Consider the following 15000-nt stretch of genomic DNA (forward strand, 5'->3'; position numbering starts at 1 on the left):
CACATTTGTTTTGCTTGCCAGGCATTAAAAAGGGCAGAGAAGAATTATAGTACATTCGATCGAGAAGCTTTGGCTATTCTTTGGGTTCTAAAATGGCATCAGTTCTTTTAATTAGGTCAGTTGATTAAGTTGCAAAGTGATCATCACCCCTTACGTGATTTGTATTATTAAAATGATTTGACCTCTCGACAAGCGAGATGGATTGAGAGATTGTTAGAGTTTAATGTAAAGGGTTGTCACCAAAAAGAAGGTAAAGTTAACAAGGTAGCTGATGCTCTCTCTAGAGGTGCAGTAATAGGAGTAACAACTAGGGCACAAAATAAGAACAAAGAACGTAACCAAAATATTGAAGACCCCCATCAAAATAGAGAAAATAAAGAACGGGATGTAAATTCTTCTGATGAACATTCAGAATACGATAGAGGAGGGAGAGAGTTGCAGATATTAAGGAGAGAGATATATATGAATGGTGAAGGTGAATATATGTAGGTGGCCGAGGACATGACCAGGGGTGTCCAGAATGAATGCCCTGATGATGCAGGTTTGATTGACTTGGGAGATTGGGACATAAAAGAAGTCCGAGAGGGACAGAAAAAAGAGGAATGGATGGAAAGAGTGCGAGCAGTGATTAATGGGGAATCGGAGAGTTATCCGTCATTTCTAAATGTGCCTTGTGAGTTTTTTTTTATAGTAAATAATGTATTGTTCTTACGAGAAGAGGGGAGGGGAATTTTGTGCACGGGTAGTTCTTCCTCCCTCCTTAATTAATCGAGCCATCCACATTGTACATGCAAGTCCGTATGCAGGGCATTTAGGGTTTGACAGAACATTAAAGAGAGGATGTGAATCCTTCATTTGGTTAGGAATGAAAAAATCTATAGAGAATTATAGAAAAGGTTGTCATGCTTGTAACTTTCAAAGAACATAAAAACACTGTACTGGAAGCCAGAAAGTGGCCTGTGATTCCTATTAAATTTTTTAGAGAGTACATATGGATGTAGTAGGACCATTTCCTACTGGTTTAACACAACATAAAGTATGTATGTGTATTTATCGATGCATATACTCGGTACACTCGTACTTAAGCAATGTTGTATAAATTGGCAAATTCATTAGCCCAGGCGCTGCGCTCTTTCATTACCAGGTTTGGTTGCCCAAAAGTTTTGATAAGTGATAATGGTCTCGAGTTGATAAATAAGGTGGTGAAATCAGTCACGGACTTGATGAAAATTGAACACTTTTCAGTTACCGCATATAGGCCTTCAGCAAATGGCTTAGTGGAATCGCATAATAGGGAAGTAATGCGAATTTTACATTACTTAGTGGCTGATGACCCCCTTCACTGGCCTGCCATGCTTCCTACAGCTGAGCTAGCTTTGAACATTGCATATAATGCTTTGCTCAGGGACACGCCTTTCTTTTTAGTGTATGGACAGGATCCTGTGTTACCATATACGGTCCTCATTAATTCGCAACAATTGCCAAATTATTCAACTGAGCAATACCGTGTATATTTATTAAATCTATTGAGGAGAGTAATGAACACCACTGAAAGGTTTTTGAAAAGAGCTAATGAAAAGCACAGCTCAAAGTATGATTGTTGGTTCAAAACCGCACCGGTATAAGTATTTGTGGGCAATCGTGTGTATTTGAAACAATTACAACCTAGGAAACACAAACTAGAGCCAGCGTATTTGGTCCGTACCGAGTAAAGAGGGTTAAATCTAACACAGTTGTGATACAAAGCATTGATAATGGCGCAGTGTGTGAACATCATCAGGCACACATTCATGTGGTGCCTGAAGAGTTAGTTTTCAAGAGAGTTCCTCCTTACCCATGCATATGTGACATTCCTCGAGTTGATGAGTAGAATTTTTTTTTTCCTTTGCTGTTGTTAATTGAACAGACCTCATTTCATCTTTTGACGTGTTGTAAATAAACTTGATGATAACAATGTGTTCTTATGTTGTTGCTTTATGTATACGTAAAATGTTGTGGTACTTTCGCTGAGTGTGGCAATATGTATAACATTGCTGAGTGAACCTAAAAACAATCAGAGGTTAAATAGGTCAAGTGAGATCCGTCAGGTGGATGTTGTATTATTCATGTATTTATATGATTTCTAGTTTCTGGGGCTGGGGCATTTCCCGAATGGAAAGTGGCTGCGGGATTAAAAGTTCAGTCTTGAGGGTAGGCAGTGTTAGAGAATATGTAGATGTGAATACCTTATACTTAATATTGTAAGAAAAGGGCGGGAAGATGAATGATTTTCTCTGGAAAACGGCTAGTGGCCACTGTTTGATAGTTGCAAGTGCAAGTGATATAGTGATATAAATAAATGGCGAAACGGTGGTGGTGAGTTGTGTTGCGAAATTGTGCCGTAAACCCGGACAAGTAAAATTGAGGGATGAAGGAATATCTATTCCTACCCCTGTTCCGCCCGTAACCAGAGGGAGGTTATTGATGAGGTTGTGTAAGACTGTCGTTATGATTTTTTTTTTCAATTTGGGTAGTCCACATTTTAATTGCAGAGGTCTTAAGGAGAAATGAGCGGAATTATTTATATTTATTGTGTACATTTTTACATGCAATATTTATTTAATTTTTTTTTTTTTGTGGAAGATTTGTTATCTTTTTTGGGTGATTTCTCTATATATATTTTATGTTGCATTTCTGTTTAGTACATGCCATGCCTGTTCCAGGTCGGAGTGTCCTCCATATATCATAGACTAGTGAGGGGAAGTGCGCACTTCCTCCCGGAGTGAGGACTTTGGGGGGGAGTAATGTGCTAATTCTTGTATGTAGATATGTGTTGTATGTCAAGGTAAACGAACTCTATAATCATGAGAAGTCAACAAAAACCTATAACTCAGCATGTTGTAGCAAGATTGCATTTTGATAGCGAGGGGTGTTTAGTTGCCTTAGGGCGCTCAAGTAGACAAGACTCTTACCTGTGAGTGTAGCTGTGCATAGTGTACGTACAAACCTTTTGTAATAAATTGAGAAAAACCCCTGTTCCAATGTCTCCTCATATGTCGACATGGGACATACAGTGAACCCTCGCTACTTCGCGGTTCGACAATCGCGGATTCACCACTTCGCGGGGTTTTTCCATAACCCATATATATATACATATCGCGGATTTTCCGGAAAATTCGAAAATACCGCGAAATCTGAAGACCCCCAAATACGATATTTTGTTACCTGTAATTCCATTAATACTGTAATTAGTAATATCTGCTCTTACTGATTGTTCATTGCATTACATATGATATATAATTCAGCACAGAAAGAAATAAAACACGAAAAGAGAATGTGATCATACGATAATTCAGTACGTAGTAAAATTAAATCGAACATGAAACACAAATCAGATGCAGTCATACCATATTAGAATGGTGTGTACTGTAATGGATGTGCTTCTTTTCCATGAATCTTTTGTATGTATACGTACGTAGTACAGTACTGCATCCAATAATATTCTTTGTTGCAAAAATCACATTTCGAATAAGCGTACGAGAGAGAGAGAGAGAGAGAGAGAGAGAGAGAGAGAGAGAGAGAGAGAGAGAGAGAGAGAGAGAGAGGCGTAAAATAGCGTACGTAAATTTTTATTATTATTGTTATTATTATTGTTGTTGTTGTTGTTAATAAAATTATTATTGTTATTATTATTATCATTATTATTATTATTATTACTGTACAGTATTATTATCATTATTTATTATTATTACGGTATTGTACTTAATCTACGTACGTTCAGTATGCGCGGGGCATCTTCTATGAGTAACCAACGCATCATAGTACTGTAAGACGGGTTGTGATTGGTTCAAGCGCTGATAGATGACGAATCAGAACTCAAGTTTTGTTATCTAGCCTGTGATTGGTGTTTTGCCCGCATCTTCTACCCGCAGCATCAAAGTTCTCGCGGGGCTGGATCGTTCACTTTCTCTTTCCGCGTATCGCTGAGTAGACGTTCTTAAGTTTGTGAAGTTTAATCTGTGCTGTGTGCGACTGTTTTAAGTTGAACTTTTTGTTGAACTTTCTGTTAAATCCTACTGTACAATGCCTCCCAAGCGTTCTGCTTCTAGTAAGGCTGGTAGTGAGCCTAAACGCCACCGAAGGATGATGACGATAGCTGAGAAGGTTACGCTTCTCGACATGTTAAAAGATGGTAGAAGTTACGCGGCCGCCGGCCGCCATTTTGGCATCAACGAATCCACAGTTCGCTATATCAAAAAGGACGAGGCGAACATTAGAAAGACGGCTGCAATCACCTTTAGCAGATCAGCGAAGCGAGTCGTTACAACGCGTAATAAAACGATCGTACGCATGGAAGGTGCTTTAGCTGTGTGGATTGCCGACTGCCGGAAGAAGAACATAGCCTTGGATACGAACACCATCCAAACAAAGGCTTTGAGTTTATATGAGAATTTTGCTGCAAAGGAACCTAAAGACGACGACGGCAACCATGCTGAAGATGATGATGATGCAGATGATCCTCAACCAGGGACATCCACTGATTCCCAGCCTCAGAAACGTTTTTCCGCAAGCAAAGGATGGTTCGCGAAGTTTCAGAAACGCTTCGCCCTGAAAAGCGTTTCCCTGCATGGGGAGTCTGCTTCCGCTGACACTGCCGCTGCTGAAACTTACGTGAACCAGACGTTCAAGAATATTATCGCCGAAGGTGGATACAAGCCGGAACAAGTCTTTAATATGGATGAGACTGGCTTGTTTTGGAAGAGAATGCCCTCGCGAACTTTCCTGTTCAAAGAGGAAGCCAAAGCCTCTGGCTTTAAGGCATTCAAGGATCGCGTTACCCTCGTGATGTGTGGCAATGCTGCTGGATTTTTGCTAAAGCCGGGGCTTATTTATAAGTCGAAAAATCCTCGTGCTTTGAAAAACAAAAATAAGAATCTCCTTCCCGTGTACTGGATGCATAATCAAAAAGCATGGATTACGAAGATGCTGACCTCCAACTGGTTCCACCAGTGTTTCATCCCGCAAGTCAGTCAATATCTCTTAGAGAAGGGCTTGCCATTCAAGATCCTTCTCCTTATGGATAACGCTGGTGGACACGCAACTGACCTGTCGCGTGAGGGCGTTCAGGTTGAGTTCCTGCCACCCAACACCACGTCATTAATTCAACCGATGGACCAGGGGGTTATCAGGGCGTTCAAGGCCCTCTACACGAAGAATACCTTGGCGGACCTCGTTGCGTGTGTGGATGCTGCCCAAGATGACGAGGATGAAGATTTCAACTTGAAGGCGTACTGGCGGCAGTACACCATAGCCACGTGCCTGCAGAATATTCAGAAGGCACTTCAAGAGATGAAACCTGCAACCGTGAATGCGAGCTGGAAGAAGCTGTGGCCCGATATTGTTTACGACGACAAGGGATTTACTCCGTCGGAAATCCAACACTCTGCAATACGGAAATCTGTGCAGTTGGCTGCCATAATTGGAGGTGACGGGTTTGGCGACATGACGACTGAAGACGTCGACGAGTTGTTGGACTGCCATTCCCAGCCCCTAACTGACGCAGACCTCGAAGACCTGACGAAATCGGCAAGTGAGGAAGAGAGTGATACCCAGGAAGAGACCCAAGAAAATGTCAAAGAAACGGGCTTAACATTAGAACGGCTTGCCAAGTTCTGCAACCATATCAAGGAGGCGAAAGAAATGTTACAAGAGTGGGACGAGGATATGGTTCGCTCGATGCAATTCTCCAACAAGGTCGATGACATCATGACTCCCTACAGGATGCTCTTGGATCGAAAAAAGAAGCAGCGGCAACAACTTCCGATCACAATGTTCTTCCAGCCTCGCAAAAAAGAGCCAGTTCCTCCTGCTAGTACGCCTTCGGAAGAAATTGAAGAAGTTTCCCAGGAAGAAGTTGAAGAGGTGTCCCAGGAAAAGACACCTCCGTCTGAAGAGACGTAAAATACTATCATTGAGTGCACAGTAGAACACATCATCAGCTTCATCATCATCATTTCTACTGTGCAGCAAATTCATCGCCATCACCATTCAAGTTTTTCTTCAACTTCTTTCGTGGTGAGTACAGTAACAATCTTTATTTTTTACTTTAATATTCTTACTGCCTGTTTTATAGTTTAGTAATGTACGTACTGTATGTATTAAGTTAAAGGGAAGGTTTTAAAAGTCTACATGTTGTAACCTATCATATTTTTTTTGTTTAAAATTTACATTTACGTACGTAAAACAATCTCTCTCTCTCTCTCTCTCTCTCTCTCTCTCTCTCTCTCTCTCTCTCTCTCTCTCTCTCTCTCTCTCTCTCGTAAATTGTTTTCCTGCTTTGCTACTTACAAGTACTGTATAATTTATATTTGTAAGGTAACATATTTTGTAAATGCTTTTACTGTAAATACTGTATGTACTGTATCATTATTTATCACTATCATCATGCGCGTTAAATGCCTTGTTTGTTCTGAGCGTGGTTGTTTACTGAGCGTACACGCCGTCGTTTCAGGCGGCGTCATAAAGAAAAAGATTTTATTTGGAAGTCCTAAGAAAAATACGTAAACTAAAACATTGGTAATAAAAAAATCAACATACAGTACTGTATAATCAATATAATCGATGCAAAAACTAACCTATACATATATGTGTACACTAAATGAGTTTGTTTCTTCATTATGATCAGAGATGAACGTAAACAAAACATTGGTTGCCATTTTTTATCGTGCTTTTTAGGTGTTTAGGAAACGCATGATATAAAATCGCCTTTAATATTTGTGCCTGTTTTAGTTTAGGGTGCTGTAGTACATGCATTAAGTGTTCTGTACATTAAAGGGTGGTTTGTTAACAGTACTACGTACAAGGGAATGTTTTAAAAGTCCGAATATACATGTTAAATAAATAGGTAAATATGATGTCACTACTTCGCGGATTATCACCTATCGCGCCCGCGTCTGGAACCTATCTACCGCGATAAACGAGGGTTCACTGTATATATATATATATATATATATATATATATATATATATATATATATATATATATATATATATATATATATATATATATATATAAACATGTATTTATATACATACATATATTGTCACATGGCGCGGCCAATTAAAGAATAATAAATGATGAGAGGCAGTGAATTAGACAATTTTTATATTGTAAGAGAAATTATTGTCTAAGTTAATTTTCACAACAAAAATGAGCATACATCTTCTTTAAGTGAGTGAAATAGAACTTCAAATCTTGCGAATACATAACACGAGAAATACAAGTTTCTCGTTGACTTTCAAATGATTTGATCAATTCAATACAATGGTCATTAAGTTGTAAACAATAATTTCATGGGGAGAGCGGACACTCGGTGAGACAGTTATATGCTTAAGATTATTACAACTAAAATAAGTTATTGGATGTGTTGAGGCGTATCGATGCCCACCATGGTTGAGGTAGGCTTACCATGGCAGGTGGGCGTATTGAGGGGTGCCCACTCACTCCCCGGACTCGAACGTAACTGGTCTTCGACTGACCTACTCTGGGTATTCTTATTTCCCATACATTGCTAGGGGTCTGATTGCTTGTCTTGCCTAAGGGTAGCAGTGGCAGGTAATGAAACCGCACCAGACTGGTTCTCACTCTGCATCCCCTCTCCCTGGTGTACCTGTTGACATGAAAACAAGATTCATTACACGTGCGCTTGGGTCAGCACATATGAAACTGTGAGGAAAGCGGCTCGAACTACTTCCCACACTACCCATAGATCGGGGAAGAGGAGGTCATAGGTCAGCAACCGACGTCCTACTTCCTGCGCATTTACTTTGTTTATGGCCTTTATTAAAAATTATTTATTTGTATGTGACTATATATATATATATATATATATATATATATATATATATATATATATATATATATATATATATATATATATATACACACATACATACATACATACATACATACATACATACATACATACAGAGTGGAACCTCTACATACGATCTTAATTCATTCCGGGACCTAGATCGTATGTTAAAACGATCGTATGTTGGAGCGAATATTCCCCCAAAAATACACTAATTTGTATATTTCCTTCTACAGCCCAAAAACCTATGATAACTCTTTAATAAATTACTACACATAATTATACATCATAATACAATTCCCTTATATAATAGAGATGTAAAAAAGAATGATTATAAAGAATTAATGAATAAACAAAGGGGTTTTTATTGTCACTTTACCTTAGAGACAGGCCAATAAAGGTATAGGCTTTGCTACACGAGTAGACGGTTGGCTGGCGAGGAGGTAGAGATAGTGACTGCGATAACGTACCGTAACTTACTCAGATTTACACTGCTTGAACTTTAACCTAACTTAGCTTATTTATTTTTATTCAATTTGTATATTCGATATTTTTTTTTACAGATTTAAAATTTGGGTGATTTACTTTTGTGGTATTATTTTTTGAATTTTTATTTTTGTAGAATATATATATATATATATTTTGTAAATTGTATTATTTCTATCACCAATAATTATTTTAGTGCTTTGCTTGTATACCCTGACTAAGAACCGAAGTAAGAGGTTGATTTAAGAATAGTTCCCGTTAAAAGTTAAGTAATCTTCCAGTTTTTGTTTTGTGTGTACCTTAGTGAGACCTTTAAATATTCTCTGTTCATATATATTATCGTCTGGGAGTTGCGTATTATTCCCACTTTCCTTTTGGTTAGGGTAGAAGAGACTCTTTAGCTATGGTAAGCAGCTCTTCTAGGAGAAAGACTTTCCAAAATCAAACCATTGTTCTCTAGTCTTGGGTAGTGCCATAACGTCTGTACCATGGTCTTCCACTGCCTTGGTTTAGAGTTCTCTTGCTTGAGGGTACATTCGACCGCACTCTTCTATCTTTTTTCTCTTCCTATTGTTTTGTTAAAGTTTTTATAGTTGATATTGGAGATATTTATTTTAATGTGACTCTTCCTGAAATATTGTATTTTCCTTTTTTCCTTTCCTCACTGAGTTATTTCCCCTGTTGGAGCCCCGGGGTTATAGCATCCTGCTTTTCCAACTAGTGTTGTAGCTTAGCAAGTAATAATGATAATGATAATAATATAAAACAGGTGAGTTTGGGAGCCCGGGAATTTACTTCATTTGCTAGTTGTAATATATATATATATATATATATATATATATATATATATATATATATATATACATACATACATACATACATACATACATACATACATACATACATACATACATACATACATACATACATATATATATATATATATATATATATATATATATATATATATATATATATATATATATATATATAAACACACACACACACACACACACATATATATATTAATTGTGACCGGCAGCATGTACTCATATACGACTATCATAGTTTTCAGTTCCAATAGAAGGTTGAATAGAGGAGAGGGTCATGGTAGTTTAATTATTGTTAGGTTAGTGATCCTCCTTATGGCTCGTAAGACCAATTTGTGCCCTGAATACTTAAGGGCATTGATCATACTGAATCGTGGGAGGTGATTGTGGTTTATTTGCTCCTTCTGCCTATTTCTGTCATTTAGCTAACAGGTTGGCTCCTCTATTCTCTTCAGAGAGGTCCGTGCCCACTTTAACTTGGCTTCTCCACTCGTTCCTAGTACTTGCCCAAACCTTCATCATCAACCCATCATCATGATATCATCCACAAATGGCACTCGAGTAATCTCTTGTATAGTTTTATTTCTAATCCTGTCCTGCCATTTTAACTCCCAATACCCTTCTGAGGGCTTTTTTCCCCAAATCTACTAAATCTATAGGAGATTGTTTCATTGTAATTACATGACTCGTGTTCATAGAGTAAGACCGATCTCACTAAACTGATATATAGCCTAGTTTTTATATGTAATTTTAGATGATTTGATTTCCAAATTTTACTCAACCTGGCCATTGTCTGATTTGCTTTTTTCAATCTTTCACTAAACTCCAATTCTAAAGAGCCTGTATTGGAGATCATACTTTAATGATTGTACTTAACCTCATTAATCCTTTCTCCTTCCAATGATATTTCATCTTCCATTGTATACTCCGTTCACACACACACACACACACACACACACACATATATATATATATATATATATATATATATATATATATATATATATATATATATATATATATATATATATATATTATTTATATAAAGAGAGAGAGAGAGAGAGAGAGAGAGAGAGAGAGAGAGAGAGAGAGAAAGAAATGGATGTATGTATGTATGTATATATATATATATATATATATATATATATATATATATATATATATATATATATATATATATATATATATATATATATATATATATATACAGTAGGGTCCCGAATTACACGTGTTCTAATTACGCGATTCCTCAATTACGCGATCGATAGTTTTTAAAAATTAAATTTCCTGTATCTGCGAGGAGCATTCTAAATCCGCGAGTCAAGCACCGCGAAGCGTAGGAAATCTATTGTTTTCTTAATTGTATTGGGGGGGGGGTGATGGTTCCCCGATGTCTGAGAAGGGGGGGGGGAGAATGTGAGAGAAAGATTTCTGTTCAAACATTTTAAGACTAGTTTTGGATGAAAAATGTTAAGGTTTGCCCATCTGTTGTGTGAACTTGTCGCTAGGCTAGCCTAACTGTCCAACACCTATATGTATAATATTCCATATTTGTACTAATTAATTTTTATACTTACGTTGTGATTATGGTGAAAAATTCTTATTCATTAAACTTTAAATTAAAAACCATCAAAATCAACAGTGCCATTTGAAATATTGAAAAGTTTCCAAAAAAAAAAATCAACAGAACAGCATCGTCATGGGAACACCTTTGTTGCTTTCGTGTACAAGACTACCGCTATCATCCAGTAGTAGTGCGTTGTGCTCCGTTTCATCTAAATTGTTTGAAATTCTTTTATATAGTACTTTTGAAACCAAAAATTAAATTAAATAAAGACTATTTTATATCATGCTACTGCCAAACATGTCACTACAACCAAACCCAAGGCCAATATATAGAGGTCGGTCGGACAGAACTGTCATCTTCCCGCCACTGGCTGACTGTGACGTCACTCCGGCTCCAACTGGTGATTCTCTGTTAGGCCTCGGCTTTGTATATTAAGGCATTATTGTTATTTCCTTTGAATTATTCTTCCTCTTGACTACTTAATTTGATACTTCCGTTATCAGAAAATTCTGAGAATGCCTAAACAATTTTATTGATAAAATAATATTACTGTAGACAGTACAGCAGTGTGAATTCATCAGTGAGAATTGAAGGAAACTCGGTTGTAGTTGTAACTTTTATTAATGAAAATAATATGTACACACTAAAATATAATCATAAATAAAAACTATTTACACATATCTAAATATTTAACTTTAAATATAAAAAAGCATTGCTTGATCATCCTGAAATGTAAAAACTATTTAAACATATCTAAATATTTAACTTTAATTTTTTTCTGGCATCTCCCCGATCATTTTCAATTTTTGTCTTTCTTTTCTTAATCCCAGGCTCGCACAAGAATCTACTCGCTCTTTCTTTTAATGTAGTTTCACAAGGCAATGGAAACCCCTTCTCAAGTCTCAGATACTTGTAACATTTGGAACTTATGCTTCTTAGAGTTATAGCAGATGCAATGTCTTCACTGCACCATTCGCTTACCCTTTTCTTTGTTATAATTGCTTTTATTTGAGTTTTACTAAATAATGGCTCTAGAATATTTTCTGTCCTTTTAATCACTACGTTTCTAATAATTTGCATAACATTTTCATTTAAAACACTTATGTATTCCTTTAATCTTGCATTTTCTTCCTTAACCTGTTTCAACCGTTCCCTTAATTGTTGTACTTCATTTTTTTGCTCTTCCTTATTATCATTTTCTATCACACATGGTTCATCTAAGTTTCCATTTTCTCCTATAGTGATTTCAATGGCACCATCTTGCTCTGCATTACACATTTCCTCCTCTTTACTGAATACCTCTTGCAATGTTTGTCTCTGAATACGTTTCTATGACCTCTCTTCTCTAGCTATTGATGATTCCATCTGTGTTCTCTCTGGAACAAAATCAAATAAAGAGAGGATAAGATTTACCTTTTGACGAAATATATAATAAGGCAGAACACACAAACCCACATGCATGTATGATGTAATTCGTTCTCAAATTTTCAATTATATCGCCAAGGTAATCTGGGAGAATAGGCTAATTTGTTTTGAAAAATAACTGAAATCTCGTATAGAATGAACTCTTTCAATAAGAGAAAATAACATAAATTTCGGAGGCAATGCAATTTTTTAGGTTGGATTTCAGTTACCTTCATTACATGAAATTAACTCACCTTTTGGTATATGTACAGATGGGACAGCGGTTTTCTTCAATAACCTCATATTTTTAGGGCTCTCAATATTCAGCAACCTTGATTTCATATCATCAATGTAGTCCTCTGGTGTGAAATAAGCTGAACACACCACTGCATGTTTTGGATCGATTTCATCAGATCGGCAACACACGTGTCTCCACTTATCACAGAAAATTTTGTCTCTAGGAAACGTAAAATACTTAATACCATTGCCTTTTGTTTTTCTCTTGGTATTCAGACATCCATAAACAGAACAGTTATTTGGCATTGTCGGTTAGGTGACTGCTTCCGTTGTAAATAGAGACAATATAGCTTTGGTTGTAACAAGGTAACTGACCACTACGAAAGGTTTTGTATGACTGGGCAGGGTCAATTTTGACGACAGTGTTGCCGTTTTGTCAAGAAGGAAATCCCACAAATGGGACCCAAAAACCCCACAGATTCCCACAAAGTATTCTCAGGCTCCCACAAAATATCCCATGAATAATTGTTTTTTTTCAAATTTACTGTAAATTCGATTTCCCTTGAACACATCATTCAGTGATAGGAAATCTAAGTGCTCTATATTTTCAAGAGATATATAGATAAGATAAGTTTTGGAATTCCCCGCTTTATTTTGAAAATATACAGTAGGCCTACTGGCTAACAAGGGCTATAGGGTGCCACAATTACAATTATCCTTGGATAAAACAGCAACAAAGATATTCCTTAGAAATTGAGACAATAAGAATTAACATGTGCACGAAGAAAAGCAATAATCAATAATAGCTAGAAAGCCTAAACACAACAAAATGACATCAGTATTCCTCTTCGTCCTCATCTGCTAAAACCAGCAAATCACTGTTACATTCCTCGTATTCAATTACATCCTTAGCCATAAAATTTTTTACCATATCAATAGGTGGCTCATAAGTTATACAAGTGTCATTTTGAAGCTTTAGGCCATACCTTATTTGCAAAATTGCCTCTACGCTCCATACAACCAGGTGGTTCCTCAACTTATTGTGTACTACGTTCATTTGAGAAAATATCCTCTCGACCGAGGCATTAGAGAATGGCAGTGAAAGAAGTGCTAAGTCCAAGGATGAAATATTAGGAAATCTTTTCTGGCCTATTGAATTGCTCTTTTCGTTAATTAATGCCCAGAATGAAAAAAACTCTTTCATGCAATCTTGAGGCCATTCTCTGAACCATAAAGCCTGCCATTCATTCTCAACTTGGTCTATATCATTAAAAGTTGACCTATTCTTTGCAGCTAATGGGGATATGTTATCTTTGCTCTGAGAGGTAGCATGTTTAGGGTGCAGTTTTCCCAACATTAATAAGTTCTGCATTGTTCTTTAACATGCGTAATTTGAGTTTCTTTAAGAATACATTTTAATGCAGCTGTTCTAAACTCAAATCCAAAATTAATAAAAGACACCGGCATCATATAATCTAAAAATTTTAGCCCAGGAAGTTGTTCAACTGGACACTTTGCAAGATGAGTAGGCTCTAGTATCTACAATTATTTGCATTATATTTCTATACATGATCAATAGATCTTGAGTTAATATCGTAACATCAGCCCTTTTAGCTTGGAACAGCTTATTTACCCCGACTAATTCCTTCAACACCTTCCTAACAAACAGGAAATATAGTTCATTATGAGGGTCTTTATAAGCATCTCTCAATACTTTCGCCATGTGACAACGTTCTGTAGATGCTACTATCTGAAAATGAAGCCTCAGTGCATCCCATTGGTCAATAATAACACTCATAGCCTCTAACCGCGCTAACCAACGAGTTGCTGACATCCCTGGTATCTTTTTTGGTTTTTTACTCTCGAGAGTCTGGTATATTTCATTTCTGAATACGTTTAGGACTATTTGAAAACCAATTATGTGACTCACAAATAATGAACTCTAACGCTGTTGGAAGCACTTCAGAGGCTTTGCTGGCAGCAAATGTAGAGAGTGACAGATACACTTAAATACAGTCAAGTCAGGGTTGTCATTTTTCAGCAGGGTTACAAGGGAATGGTGAGAGCCTATTATCAAGCTGGCACCATCACATCCTATGCCTGCCATTTTCTTAAACTGCAATCTATCCTCCTCCAAACATTTCTCACAGTTGCATTAAGTGTGTTTGCTGAGCAGTCTTACAATGGAACCAATCGATAGAATGTATCTACCACTACTTTTTGTTTTACTCTGAAATAGCGAATACTAAGTGATAGACACGAAATGTTGGCTTCATTCGTGCTTTCATCAAGCTGAAATTACTTTCTCCAATATAATTTCTCAGGTATTTAGCAAAGCTGGGTGCAATAACATTTCTTTGTAACCTTCCACATTTTGTTCTGTGCAACTTTAAACCTTGAAGACATACAGATTTTTTGTCTAAATGTGGCAGTAATTCTCCCAAATGATCTATCGAGAAGTTAGAAGAATGCTCTGTAATATATATGCAACTTTCAGTTCGGCAACTCTCGTAGGATCTTGAACTTGTGGGACCATGGACTGAGCTATGGAAGGTTGCTGAATAGTAGAGCGAGCCTTTACTATTTCAGAATGCTTTCCACTTTCCTTGTGACCAACAATAGA

At 36.9% G+C, this 15000-nt stretch overlaps 1 protein-coding gene and 1 pseudogene across 3 annotated transcripts in view; both read right to left on the bottom strand.

The window, feature by feature from the left end:
- LOC137648750 (retinol dehydrogenase 13-like) overlaps positions 1 to 15000 on the bottom strand; it is a 1058070-nt gene that overhangs the window by 479834 nt on the left and 563236 nt on the right. The window lies entirely within an intron of this gene.
- Positions 12873 to 15000, bottom strand: part of LOC137642366 (uncharacterized) — a 2188-nt pseudogene continuing 60 nt past the window's right edge.

The sequence above is a fragment of the Palaemon carinicauda genome, chromosome 1 (assembly GCF_036898095.1).
Source record: "Palaemon carinicauda isolate YSFRI2023 chromosome 1, ASM3689809v2, whole genome shotgun sequence".
NCBI classification, from domain to species: Eukaryota; Metazoa; Arthropoda; class Malacostraca; order Decapoda; family Palaemonidae; genus Palaemon; species Palaemon carinicauda.